We start from the raw sequence: 15208 nt of genomic DNA, 5'->3' as shown, positions 1-15208 counted from the left end.
TCTGAGAGACAGTTTGTTATAATTTCTGTTCTTTTACATTTGCTGAGGAGTGCTTTACTTCCAACTATGTGGTCAATTTTGAAATAAGTGTCATGTGGTGCTGAGAAGAATGTATATTCTGTTGATTTGGGGTGGAGAGTTCTGTAGATGTCTATTAGGTCTGCTTGGTGGAGAGCTGAGTTCAATTCCTAGATATCCTTGTTAACTTTCTTGTTGATCCGTCTAATGTTGACAGTGGGATGTTAAAGTCTCCCTATTATTGTGTGGGTGTCTAAGTCTCTTTGTAAGTCTCTAAGGACTTGCTTTATGAATGTGGGTGCTCCTGTATTGGGTGCATATATATTTAGGATAGTTAGCTCTTCTTGTTGAATTGATCCCTTTACCATTATGTAGTGGCCTTCTTTGTCTCTTTTGATCTTTGATGGTTTAAAGTCTGTTTTATCAGAGACTAGAATTGCAACCCCTGCCTTTTTTTTGTTTTCCATTTGCTTGGTAGATCTTCCTCCATCACTTTATTTTGAGCCTATGTATGTCTCTGCATGTGAGATGGGTCTCCTGAATACAGCACACTGATGGCTCTTGACTCTTTATCCAATTTGCCAGTCTCTGTCTTTTGTTTGGAGCATTTAGCCAATTTACATTTAAGGTTAATATCGTTATGTGTGAATTTGATCCCGTCATTATGATGTTAGCTCGTTATTTTTCTCGTTAGTTGATGCAGTTTCTTCCTGGCATTGATGCTTTTTACATTTTGGCATGTTTTTGCAGTGGCTGGTACTGGTTGTTCCTTTCCATGATTAGTGCTTCCTTCAGGAGCTCTTGTAGGGCAGGCCTGGTGGTGACAAAATCTCTCAGCATTTGCTTGTCTGTAAAGGATTTTATTTCTCCTTCACTTATGAAACTTAGTTTGGTTGGATAAGAAATTCTGGGTTGAAAATTTTCTTTAAGAATGTTGAATATTGGCCCCCACTCTCTTCTGGCTTGTAGAGTTTCGGCCGAGAGATCCGCTGTTAGTCTGATGGGCTTCCCTTTGTGGGTAACACGAGCTTTCTCTCTGGCTGCGCTTAACATTTTTTCCTTCATTTTAACGTCGGTGAATCTGACAATTACGTGTCTTGGGGTTGCTCTTCTCGAGGAGTATCTTTGTGGTGTTCTCTGTGTTTCCTGAATTTGAATGTTGGCCTACCTTGCTAGGTTGGGGAAGTTCTGCTGGATAATATCCTGCAGTGTTTTCCACCTTGGTTCCATTCTCCCCATCACTATCAGGTAGATCTCAGACTACTGTGCTAGTAATGAGTGAGGCTCCGTGGGCATGCGACCTTCCGAGCCAGGCACGGGATATAATTTCCTGGTGTGCCATTTGCTAAGACCTTTGGTAAAGCACAGTATTTGGATGGGAGTGACCCGATTTTCCAGGTGTTGTGTGTCATAGTTTCCCTTGGCTAGGAAAGGGAATTGCCTTCTCCCTTGTGCTTCCCCGGTGAGGCAATGCCTTGCCCTGCTTCGGCTCTTGCTTGGTGGGCTGCACCCACTGTCCTGCACCCAGTGTCTGACATACCCCAGTGAGATGAACCTGGTACCTCAGTTGGAAATGCAGAAATCACTCGTCGTCTGTGTCACTCATGCTAGGAGCTGGAGGCTGGTGCTGTTCCTATTTGGCCATCTTGGAACTGCCCCAACACTACTTCTTTAATTACTTTAAGTTTTATGTTTCTGCTGGCTTGACTTTCTTGAATGGAAGATAGTAAACTTATTCATGTTGACTTACACTGGATACTAATGGCAGTGTTTTAAAATGTTTTATGTTAAAAGCAACCTGAGCACAAAACCTTATCTTTCTGACTATATTCATTCATATAGCATTTATTGAGAATTTTCACCCAGTATCTGCATCTATGTACCTGGCACTGTGCAAAGCACTCAGGATATTGTCATGAAATCAGATTTTCTGCCCATAAGGATTTTTTTTTTTTTTTGAGCTTTTTTTTTAAGTTCGGGGGATCTATATGCAAGTTTGTTATATAGGTAAACTCCTATCAAGGGGATTTGTTATACAGATTATTTTGTGACCTACATACTAGACCTAGTTCCCAATAGTTATTTTTTTCTGCCCGTCTCCCTTCTCCCACTCTCCACCCCTAAGGTGGGTCCAGTATAAGGAACTAACATAACCCAATGATTATTTAACAAGTAAATGAATATAAAACAGTAAAAATGTGGTGCAATATATAATTAACAATAAGGAGCATAAGCAGGAATTGTTACTGTTTTTCCAGAGAAAAACTACAGTTGATTACATAGGAATAATTATTTATTAAATGTTGCTATCAGCAGCTCACTGTGCATGTATTGCTCCATTTATCCCTTACTTTATCTTATAAAGTAAATACTGTTAAGAAGTAAGTACTGTTTTAAAGATAAGGAAACTGAGGCTCGGAAAAGTTAAATGACCTGTATAAAGTCACACAGCTATTTTAGATGATTGTATCTAGGATTTGAATCCCCACTAGTACTCTTTGATCTTAACCATTCAGCTCTACAGAGATAAACACATGAAGTGCAACTTGATACACATAAGACCAATAACATGCCAAATATAAACATGTAAGTATATATAAACATGAGATCAATGGAAACAGATGTTCAGAAATAGATAGAAATCAATAAACCTAATATACTAGATATTGTGAGCTATATACTGAAATACATGTCCTGGAGACAGGTTAGAACAAAGTCCACATTGGCCCTACTTGACAAATACAGATAAAGGTATGCCATGTAAGTATAAACAGGTGTGAATTTTTTCTTCTTTTACTTCACAAAGAATTTATTTAAATATCAGTCACTTCAAGAACATTTAAAAAGTATTTTATGAATCATTAAATATTTGACTTGTAAAACATAGTATGTCAGAAGTTTGATAACCATTAGAAAATGAAGAGAACCTATCTTAAACTAATGGAAGTCAGTGATCAGGGAAGAAAGATTCTGATGAAAATAAAACCCAAAGACAAATAAAGGACCAAACACCCAACATATTGGTTTATACATTTATTCAAGAGAGTATAAATCATGTAAAACCAGATCACTTTTAAACCCCAGGCTCTGGTACCTTAAGCAGAATTAAGAGTGTGTGTGACTTAATCCTATCAGCCTCCCTGTCTAGAAATGCATGTTTCTTTAAATAAAACTCATTGTGGACATTGTGAGGAACATCCACACAGTGTTTTCGTTGAGCCAGTCATGGAGAACCAGGGTGAGAAGTTTAGACTTTATCCTGAAATCAAAAAGTCCTGACTTCAGTTGCATTCAAGGTTTGGGTAGATACTGAGTACTGTGGCTAATAGAGAATGTATACAGTTGTCTTTTGGTATCCATGGGGGATTGGTTCTGGGATCCCTCAATTTCCTTATTTAAATGGTATAGTACAATATAACGTCTCTGGAGGGCAGGGCCACTGCTCAGCTCTAATTGTTTTCTGTGTAGACTTTGAGGCACAGCGTTGGCAGGTTTTACTGATTTTTAGATAATTTGTTGTCAACTAATTCAAACTAAAAATATAAAACACTTTGTGTGCCAAACAAAGCACATATAGCAGAGGCTTTCCTTTAAAACATGGAGAGCCTCTGAGATGTTAAAGTGTTTCATTAGTGTTTTGAGAAAATTAATTTGATAACATTAAGTGCTCAGCTTGGGGAAAGAGTAAGAATTTGAGATGAGATTTGCCAAAACAATATAATGGAAGAATACATCGGGAAGGGCATGTAATTTGCCAGAGTTTGTTATGGTTTATGTTTTAATATTTTGAAGTTGATTAATAAATTTAGCTAAAATTTATTGAATTGTCACTATATACTAGATACTGTAGTAAATGCTATTTTCTAAAGGCTCAGGAATCAATTATATATGTGTATATATTTTTTTGTTCCCACCTTTAAGTTCAGGGGTACATGTGCAGGATGGTTTGTTACATAGGTAAACGTGTGCCATGGTGGTTTGCTGCACAGATCATCCCATCACCCAAGTATTAAGCCTAGTACCCATTAGTTATTCTTCCTGATCCTCTCCCTCTTCCCATCTCCCACCCTCCAGCAGTCCTCAGTGTGTGTTGTTCCCCTCCACATGCCCATGTGTTTTCATCATTTAGCTTCCACTTAATAAGTGAGAACATGTGGTATTTGATTTTTCTGTTCCTGCATTAGCCAAGGATAATGGCCTCCAGCTCCACCCACGTTCCTGCAAAGGACATGATCGCCTTTCTTTTTATGGCTGCATAGTATTATTCCATGGTGTGTATATACCACTTTTTTTTTTTTATCCAGCCTGTCATCGATGGGCATTTAGGTTGTGGAATCAATTTCTGTACAAGTTTCTTACTACAGTTTTCTCATAGGTTTCTTGAGAGTACTATGGTTTTAGTATATGTAACATGCTTAGAATGCTACTGTCATGAGGAGTGTTTAATAAATATTAGCTATTCAAAAAAAACTTGTCTGTGATTGTAAAATAGAAATTTTTATAAGTGAACAATTTGTCAATTTTTGCTTTTGTTGGAATTTCTTTTGGTGTCTTCATCATGAAAATCTTTGCCCATATCTATGTTATGAATGGTATTGCCTAGGTTGTCTTCCAGGGTTTTTATATTTTTGAGTTTTACATTTAAGTCTTTAATTCTTCTTGAGTTACTTTTTGTTTATGGTGTAAGGAGGTGATCCATTTTCAGCCTTCTACATTTGGCTTGCCAGTCATCCCAGCACCATTTATTGAATAGCGAATCCCTTCCCCATTGCTTGTTTTTCTCGGATGTGTCAAAAATCAGATAGTTGTAGGTGTGTGGCCTTATTTCTGGGTTCTCTTTTCTGTTCCATTGGTCTATGTGTCTGTTTTTGTACCAATACCATGCTATTTTGGTTAGTGTAGCCCTGTAATATAGTTTGAAGATGTGTAGCATGTTGCCTCTGACTTTGTTCTTTTTGCTTAGGTTTGCCTTGGCTCTTCAGGCTCCTTTCTGGTTTAATATGAATTTTAAAAAAACTTTTTTTTCTATTTCTGTGAAGAATCTCAATAGTAGTTTAATAGGAATAGCATTGAATCTATAAATTGCTTTGGACAGTATGGCCATTTTAATGATACTGATTTTTCCTATCCATGAGCATGGGATGTTTTTCCATTTGTTGGTGTCTTTTCTGATTTCTCTGAGCAGTGTTTTATAGTTCTCCTTGTAGAGATCTTTCACCTCTCTGGTTAGCTGTATTCCTAGATATTTTATTCTTTTTGTGGCAGTTGTAAAGGGTATTATGTTCCTGACTTGGCCCTCTGCTTGACTATTGTTGGTGTATAGGAATGCTAGTGATTTTTGAACATTGATCTTGTATCCCCTGAGATTTTGCTCAAGTTATTTTTATATTTAAGAAGGTTTGGGCTGAGATTATGGGATTTTCTCAATATAATATCATATAATCTGCAAACAGGGTTGGTTTGACTTCCTCTCTTCTATTTGCATTTCTTTCTCTTGCCTGATTGCTCTGTCCAGGATTTCCAGTACTATGTCGAATAATACTGGTGAGAGAGGGCATCTTGTCTTGTGCTGTTTTCAAGGGAAATGCTTCTAGCTTTTGCCCATTCAGTATGATGTTGACTGTCAGTTTGTCATATATGGCTCTTATTATTTTGAGGTATGTTCCTTCAATGCTTAGTTTATTGAGAGTTTTAACAGGAAGAAATGTTGAATTCTATCAAAAGCCTTTTCTGCATCTATTGAGATAATCATGTGGTTTTTATCTTTAGTCCTGTCTATGTGATGAATCACATTTTTTGATTTGTGTAATGTTGAACCAACCTTGCACCTTAGGGATAAAGTCTACTTGAATGTGGTGGCTAAGCTTTTTGATGAGGTACTGGATTCAGTTTTCCAGTATTTTGTTGAGGATTTTTGCCTTGTTGTTCATCAAGCATTGGCCTGAAGTTTTCTTTTTTTGTTGTATCTCTTCCAGGTTTTGATATCAGGATGAGGCTGTGGCCTCATAAAATGAGTTAGAGAGTAGTTCCTCATCCTCAAGTTTGTGGAATAGTTTCAGTAGGAATAGTACCATCTCTTCTTTGCACATCTGGTAGAATTAAGCTGTGAATCCATCTGGCCTGAGGTTTTTGTTGTTGTTGTTAGTAGGCTATTTATTACTTCTTCAGTTTCAGAACATGTCATTGGTCTGTTCGGGGATTCAGTTTCTTCCTGTTCAGTCTTGGAAGGGTGTTTGTATCTAAGAATTTATCTATTCTTTATTTTCAAGTTTATGTGGAGTCTGTGGTTGTTTTTATTTCTGTGGGGTCAGTGGTAATATCCCCTTTGTTGTTTCTAGGATTATGTTTATTTGATGTCTCTTCTTTATTAGTCTAGCTAGCAGTCTATTTATTTTATTAATTTTTCAAAGAACCAGTTCCTGGATTTGTTAATCTTTTGAGTGGTTTTCCATGTCAATCACCTTCAGTTCAGCTCTGATTTTGGTTATTTCTTGTCTTCTGCCTGCTTTGGGAATTGCTTGTTCTCGGTTCTCTACTTCTTTTAGTTGTGATGTTACATTGTTTTTAAATTTGAGATCTTTCAAACTTTTTGATGTGGGCATCTAGTTCTATAAATTTACCTGTTAACACAACTACCTTAGCTGTGTCCCAGTGATTCTGATATGTTGCATCTTTGTTCTCATTAGTTTCAAAGAACTTCTTGATTTCTACTTTAATTTCATTGTTTACCCAAAAGTCATTCAGGAGCAGTTTGTTCAATTTCTATGTAATTGTATCTTTTTGAATGGGTTATGCTGTGGTCTGAGAGATTGTTATGATTTCTGTTCTTTTGCATTTGCTGATGAGTGTTTTACTTCTGTTTATGTGATCAATTTTAGAGTATGTGCTAGGTGGTGATGAGAAGAATGTATATTCTATTGTTTTTGGGTGTAGAGTTCTGTAGATATCTATCAGGTCCATTTGATCCAGAACTGAGTTCAGGTCCAGAATATCTTTGAGATTTTCTGTCTCGATCTAATATTGTCAGTGGGGGGTGGGGGTCAAAGTCTCTTACTATTATTGTGTGGGAGTCTAAGTCTCTTTGAAGGCCTCTTAGAACTTGCTTTATAAATCTGGGTGCTCCTGTGTTGGGTGCATGTGTATTTAGGATAGGTAGATCTTCTTGTTGAATTGGCCCCTTTACCATTGTGTAATGCCCTTCTTTGTCTTTTTTTATCTTTGTTGGTTTAAAGTCTGTTTAGTTTGAAACTAGGATTGCAATACTGATTTCTGTTTTCCATTTGCTTTGTAGATTTTTCTCCATCCCTTTATTTTAAGCCTATGTGTGTCACTGCCTGTCTCTTGGGTCTCTTGAAGACAGCATACCAACAAGTCTTGGTTCTTTATCCAGCTTGCCAATCTGTGTTTTAATTGGGGCACTTAGCCCATTTAGATTTAAGTTTAGTGTTTATATGTGTGTATTTGATCCTGACATCATGATATTAGCTGCTTATTTTGCAGACTATGTGGTTCCTTTATAGAGTCACTGGTCTGTGTACTTCATTCAGTCTGTTTTTGTAATAGCTGGTAATTGTCTTTCCTTTCCATATTTAGTGCTTCCTCTAGGAGCTCTTGTAAGGCAGGTCTGCTAGTAATGAATACCCTCAGCACTTGCTTGTCTGAAAAATACGGAATGCTTCATAAATTTGTGTGTCATCCTTGTGCAGGGGCCATGCTAATCTTCCCTGTATCCTTCCAGTGTTAGTATATGTACTGCCAAAGTGAGCACTAAAATAGCTTTATGTGATTAGTGTTTTGCAAGGAAAATCTTCTTTCATACTAACACTTTTAACATTTTTGTTTATTTAATAGGGATTTTTCATAGCATATATTGACTTTTTTATACAGTGTGGAAATCATGGTGTTTTCATTGTAGTAGTCAGTCTTTTCCTTTCTTATGTTCCTACTGATATATTTGGGTATAAATCTGTTTTCTATTTACACTACCTGTTCTATATTCTTGATTTCCTTTTATCCTGTTTTAGGTTATGTTGTTTTTTAATTTTTCTACCATTATTAACTAGGGATTTTTTTTTTCCTATTCATTTGATGGTAACTTCAAAGATTAAAACAAGTATTCTTACTAAAGTTTAATGTAAATGAACATGTTCATTTTATTTATTCCCCTTCTGACTTAACAATGTTTGCCAACCCCTGCTTTTGTATTTGTATTCTTGCAGAATTTTTCCATAAGATTTTGATGATACAACTGCTGTGGTATAAGCATGTTTCATTGTTATCTGCAGTATCTTCTCTAAATTGGTACCTTTAAATTGGGATCTAGAGGCTTAATCAAGTTCAGTTTTTTTTATTTCAGAAGTCATATTGTGTCTTTCATTGGCAGGCACTTAATATCTGATTCATATTCTCTCCATCCCTACTTTCCTTCCCCCTCTCTGTCTGTGGCAAATCCAATGCCAAGATACATTAAATAGAAGTTACAAAAGTATTCACTTTTCTTGTCTGTCCTCCTCCTCCCCATCCCGCTTCATCTGTTTTGTTACTTAATGGCATTGTTCATTCATCCCTTTATTTTCTAGTGTGCATAATATTTTGTTCTTTAACATTCTCCAAAGGTGACCAGTTAGTTTTCCTTTTTTTTAGATCATTGTGAACTCATGGATTTGAACATATTTGATGTGACTTGTTGTATTTCAGTTACTATTGGTACCCAAATAAGCTCGACTTTGGCCAGTGGGAAACTCTTCATGTCTTTATGTCTTGCAAATCTTTTTATGTGGCCCTAATAGGCCACATAGATGAGTCCCAGACTCATCTTGTACATTTCATCAAACAAAAATAAAAAACCTCTCCCAATTTCTGTTGCTGTTCTTAAATTGACCCACTGATATTTTTGAGTGAGAATTTTTTTTGTTGTTATTTTGAAGTTATCAGGTTTATTAGATGCCTCCTGTTTTCCTCTGAGCTCTCCTCCACAGATGCAGATACCAATTTTACCTTATTACTACTGGTGGTTTGTTCTTCCTCATACATTGGGGTTCATGAAGATATCTTGTCATCTCGTTTTGTCACAGATACTTTCCATGTATTGTTTGGTACTGCTATTCTAGGTCCTTTAAAAATTTTTATTTCAGAATAGTCTACTTTTATTCTAAATTATATAGCACACTGAGTTTTCACAAAGTGAACCCATGTGTGAACAGCATCCAGGTCATAGACATGACATTATCAGCACTCTAGAAATGTCTCTGGTGCCTCTTTTCAGTCACTACACTCTCTACTCTTCTAATATCTCACAAAATATAAATTAATTTTGTTTGTTTTTGAATGTTTTATAAATTGAATCATATTTATTCTTTTTTTTTTTTTTTTTTTTGAGACAGAGTCTTGTAGTATCGCCCAGGCTGGAGTGCAGTGGTGCGATTTTGGCTCACTGCAAGCTCTGCCTCCCAGGTTCACAAATTCTCCTGCCTTAGCCTCCCAAGTAGCTGGGACTACAGGCACCCGCCACCACGCCTGGCTAATTATTTTGTATTTTTAGGAGAGATGGAGTTTCACTGTGTTAGCCAGGATGGTCTCGATCTCCTGACCCTGAGATCTGCCTGCCTCAGCCTCTCAAAGTGATATTTATTCTTTTGTATCTGATTTCTTTTGGTTAATGTTTGTGACATGTATGTGCTTCATTTTCACTGCTGTATAGCTGCAGTCAACAAACTATGTCACAGAGGCAAATTCTAGCTATTTTTTAAAAACAATTTTATTGCAGTATGAATATACTCATTTGTATACATGTTACCCATGACTGATCTTAAACTACAACAGCTGAGGTGAGAATTGTAACAGAGATCCCATAGTATACAAATCTGAACATATTTCCTACCTGGCTCTTCACAAGAAAAGTTTGCCAACCCCTTCTTTGGCATTTGTATTCTTCCAAAATAATACCATAATCAGTTTATTCTACTTTTAATTGTAGGCTAATACTAATAGTGCTACCATGGACAATATATTGTGTATATTCTTTGGTGAACATGTACACAGTAGTCCTCCTTATCTTTAGGGGATATGTTCCTAGACACCTTAGTGGATGCCTGAAACCACAGATATACTGAACTTGCATTCTGTCGGTTAGAACATGTTTCCATCCATGGCTTCTGCCTACAAATTTAATGCCTTTCTCAACTTAACTAAGCACTTATCAAGCACCATGCCATAACTTTTTATAGTTTGAAGTGTGACAGCAAAACTAGTATGAACTTTTTTTTTCCTTCTTTACAATCCCAGGAATAGAAGATTAGTTCTTACCATAGATTATATCTCTCTCAGAATACATGTTTTTTCTTTCCAAGTCAAGAACTTTCACTTTTTCACTTAAAGGAGCACTTTACTGCTTTGCTTTGGCATATCCAAATGACCAGCATCACTATTGTGCTTTGGCACTATTGCTAAGTAAACTAAGGGTAACTTGAATGCAAGCATTACAATACTACCACAGTCAGTCTAATAGCTGAGATGGCTGCTTAGTGACAAATAGGCAAGTAGTGTATACAGCATGGATATGCTGGACAAAAGGATGATTCATGTCCTGGGCAGATGGAGCAGGACAGCATAAGATTTTATCATGCTACTCAGAATGATGTGCAGTTTAAAACTAATGAATTATTTATTTCTGGAATTTTCCATTTAATATTTTTTAGGCTACTGTTGACCACAGATTATTGAAACCATGGGAAGTGGAACCGATGATTAGGGAGACTACTGTGTGTATTCTGGCTGGAAATATAACTAAAAGCGGAATTGTCAAGTCATAAGGGAGGTGTCTCTTCATCTGTAGAAGATAATGCCAAAAAGATTTCAAAGTGTTCCAGTATCAGTGTTTGAGAATTCTAGTTTCTCCCCATCCTTGCTAGCACATTGTATTTATATTTTGTTTTGTTTTGTTTTCCCAATACCACTGTTCCAGAGGGTGTGAATTGATAATGTGTTGTGGTTATGCTTTGCACATTCTGAAAGTGTGTTATTGGATACATACAGGTTTAGAAAGTGTTTTGTTCTTGTCTGTTGACCTATTTATTATTGTAAATGTCTTTGTTTCTGGGAAAGCTTCTTGTCTGCAAATATTGTTTATCTGACAATTTTATAGTCACACCAACTTTCTTTGGGGTAATGTTGCTTGGTATTTCTTTTTCATCCTTTTACTCTCACCCTACTTGTATCTTTATATTTAAGGTATGTTTCTTATATAAGAAGGTTTTATATTATTTAACTTTTCTTTTGATTTACTTACTGTAATCGTTTAATTACTTGATATTGTTGGATTTGTACCCTATCTGATAAATCTGTTTATATTTCTTTTTTATCTCCTTCATACTTTATTTGACAATAAGATAGTTTTGTTCTTTTTTTATTTTTGACTTATGGAGTGCTTATTTTTTAAATAGTTACCGAACAAATTATGTATGCTTTATTACAGTCTAATACAATTTTTTTACCAATGTTTTGATAATTCTAAATTAGAGTATTTGCATTCCATTTATATTCTTTCCTCTTTAAAGTTATTGATGTTATGCATTTAATTCTACATCTATTTTTGACTCCACAGTATATTGCTACTATTGTTTTTTATGGTAATATTGTTTTATATTTACTTACATACTTATCTTTTCTGGTGATCTTTATTTTTGGATTCTGTTTCCATTTTAGATAATTTCTCATTTGCATGGAAAATTCTCTTTAGTGTTTTGTTTGTTTGTTTTTTAGTGCAGGCCTACTGTGGACAATTTTTGTCATCTTTAATTGTCTTAAGCATCTACTAAATTTGTGAGTAATTTTTTCTCCCTCGGTATGGATGTCTACTTTGGCAGCTGTTTTTCTTCCTACACTTTAAAGGCACTATTCTATTATCTGATATCTTCCATCATTTTGTTGAGAAGTGTGTTGTTAGTCTTATTCTTGTTCTTTTGAAAGTAATGTCGTTTATCTCTGGCTTCTTTTCTTTGCTCTTCAGAGATGTAGTTTTATGTATTAACCTGCTTGGCGTACTCAGACTTTCTTCACTCAATCTTAGCTAAAAGGATAAGGAGCAATTCAGACCATCTTGAATCTGTAAATTCATGACTTATATTGCTTGGGACATTCTAGCTCATTATCTCTTCAAATATGTCTTATTAACTATTATTTCTTACTCTTTGGGTGTTCAATTACATCTGTTAAATCTTTTGATTGTGTCCCGCAAGTTTCTTGCGCTCTTTCCTTTTTTTATCATTCTATTTGCTATTTTACTGTGGATGGAAGAGAACAGAATCCAGGACTATCTCCACATAAACACAGTGGAGGGGTAAAGAATGGCTTTTAAAGAAAGATGCCAGGTCATAATCATTTGACAAGCAATGCTTCTGATGCTTGTACAAGGGTGGAGTGACAAAACATGAGTTTTATGAGGCTTTAGATACATAGCCAGTTTCACTGGCTTATGAACCTTATAGTTCACTAATCTTGTCTTCTACTCATTCTGATCTGCTGTTAAATTCATCTATTATATTAGTTAATTTATTTTAGTAATTATATTTTTTAGATCTAAAATGTCTCCTTCATTCATTTTTATAGACACCACTTTTTGCAAGTCTTAAATTTTTTCTGTTTTGCCCAACTTTTCACCTATTTTCTTGACCAAATTAATCCTAATTACTTTAAAGGTCTTCTAATACCTGGATTCTGTTTGTGATCTCGCTTACCAATAATATTGTCCTGACTCTTTGTATACTACTTATTATTTTAGAGCTAAATTCTAGACATTCTATGTCTATTCCTCTTCTAGGCAGGTAGCATCAAAGGCTAATAACCTTGATCCAAAAGGGACTGAACCAGGGTCAGTCTCTACTGATGATTTGGTGATTCTCAATTTGTCCTTAGTCAAAGTCCTGATAAATCGCAGTTGAGTCTTTTCAGGGCAGTAGCCTCCAGTGTTTTCAAATTATTAACCTTTTAGGTCCTTATCTTTTCAGTACCGAGAGACTGAGGCAATTTTTGTCCTGCTAAAAGGTTTTAGGCTTAGTTTATTGTATTTTCACACTAGGAAGCTTCAGAAATTGGTCATGTATTTCAGTCCCCTACTCTCTGGTTTTGTCACTGTATCTCTGCATAATTACCAGTTATGTTGAGCAGTATCAGCTCTATGACAAAGACCAGTTTCTACTAATCTCAGAAGTCAAGTGTCCTCAGGGTAAAAGGTGCTTGCAAGTAGTCAAATGTCAACTCATCGGTTCTTTTCTAGGCTTTCAACTCTCAAATGTTGTTAAAGTCATTCTTTGTGATACATTTTAAGTAACATATGATTGTAAGACATGTTTTGTTTGCTTTTCAGAGACTTTGGATTAGCTTATTTTACCCCCAACCTGGCACAGCTTGAGAATTTAGACAATATCTTGACAAGGAACTTTTATATATTTGAGGCCTTTCCTGTTTTCAGTTTTACCTCTTAGCCTTGTGTGATTCTCACACTAAAAACATCTTGCCTATTTCTCCATTCTTAGAAATAGCCTTAGCATCTGTTGCCAAGACCCAATTTTTTATCCTAGGTAGTCCCAGATTTTCAACTATCTTCAGGTTAAAAACCTTTATAGTCTCAACAATCAACGTTTTGGTTCTTGTGTTTTCAGGGCCTGTGCCCTGGTAGATCCTTATCTTTTAAGTGTCATGAGACAGCAGGAAGATACATTTTGCTTTTCAGATGTGTTTGGTGTAGCTTTATACCCTCTGGCACTAAGCAACTTCTTAAGTCAACAAATACAATAATTGTGAAACTGGCTATGTATCTAAAGCCTCATAAAACTCACGTTTTGTCACTCCACCCTTGTACAAGCATCAGAAGCATTGCTTGTCAAATGATTATGACCTGGCATCTTTCTTTAAAAGCCATTCTTTACCCCTCCACTGTGTTTATGTGGAGATAGTCCTGGATTCTGTTCTCTTCCATTGCGATTGTATATATGTGAGTCATTCTTGATTTTCTTCTATTTTATTGGTTTAATTATCTATTTTTGTACTAATGTAGTTTCTCAATTTACTATAAGTTTATAGTAACTCTTTATATCTAATGACGTAACTCCTTCACCATTGTTCTTGCTTCAAAATTGCTTTTGTTATTCTTGGTTCTTTAAATTTCCATCTGTATGTCAAAATCATCAGCTTGCCAGAACCCACTGAGATTTTGATTGAGACTACATTGAATCTATACTTTGATTGGAGGAGAACTGGCATCTTAACAATATTCAGTTTTCCAGTGCATGACATTGTGTCTTTATTAATTTAGATCTTTAATTTCCACCAATAATTTGTGATAATTTTCATTTCATAGGTCTAGCATGTCTTTCTAGATATTTAGCTCTAGATGTTTGATATTTTTATGCTATTATACATTATACCTTTTACAATTCTTTTTTTTTTTTTGTATGATGAATGTCATTTACCTGTTTTCAGTGATCTGTAATCCACTGACCTACCTACATTCATTCATTAATGTTAATATACATTGTAGTTTTTGAATTTTTGAGCGTTCTCATATATAGTAATATAATCTGTAAATAATGCTAGTTTTAAATCTCCCACTTTAATCTTTATGCATTTTATTTATTTTTCTTGTTTTGTTATGTTATTTAGGGTTTCTAAAATAGTATCAAATAGAAGTGGTGATAGTTTCTTGTTCAACATGAAAGACGAAAAGTTTTTATAATTTGAAATTAAATATGATACTTTTTGTAGATTTCTTGTCGGTATTCTTTGTCAGATTACAGAAATTCCTTATTTTCTAATATTTTTTATTTTGAAAAATTACAAATATAAAGTTTTATTCCACTGTACCTACTGAGGTGATTATTCTGCTACCCCTCCTTATTTTAATATAGCAAATTACTTGATTTTCAAGTCTTAAACCATGGTCACATTCTTGAAACAAATCTCTTGGTCATGATTTTCTTAAAAACATAATTAGACCTAAAACCGTAAAAACCCTAGAAGATAACCTAGGTCATACCATTCAGGACATAGGCATGGGCAAGGACTTCATGTCTAAAACACCAAAAGCAATGGCAACAAAAGCCACAATGGACAAATGGGATCTAATTAAACTAAAGAGCTTCTGCACAGCAAAAGAAACTACCATCAGAGTGAATATGGCAACTCTACAGAATGG

The 15208-nt window shown here is 35.3% G+C and overlaps 1 protein-coding gene and 1 non-coding gene across 4 annotated transcripts in view; one reads left to right on the top strand and one right to left on the bottom strand.

Moving 5' to 3' along the window:
* Window positions 1–15208, top strand: part of SPATA6 (spermatogenesis associated 6) — a 191621-nt gene that overhangs the window by 139499 nt on the left and 36914 nt on the right. The window lies entirely within an intron of this gene.
* LOC116271945 lies at window positions 7680–7786 on the bottom strand. The gene has a single exon (XR_004180679.1). It is a non-coding gene; the product is annotated as a U6 spliceosomal RNA (small nuclear RNA).

The sequence above is a fragment of the Papio anubis genome, chromosome 1, assembly GCF_008728515.1.
Source record: "Papio anubis isolate 15944 chromosome 1, Panubis1.0, whole genome shotgun sequence".
Classification (NCBI taxonomy): Eukaryota; Metazoa; Chordata; class Mammalia; order Primates; family Cercopithecidae; genus Papio; species Papio anubis.
Note: the sequence above shows the minus strand (reverse complement) of the source record. Positions and strands in the feature narration are given on the sequence as shown.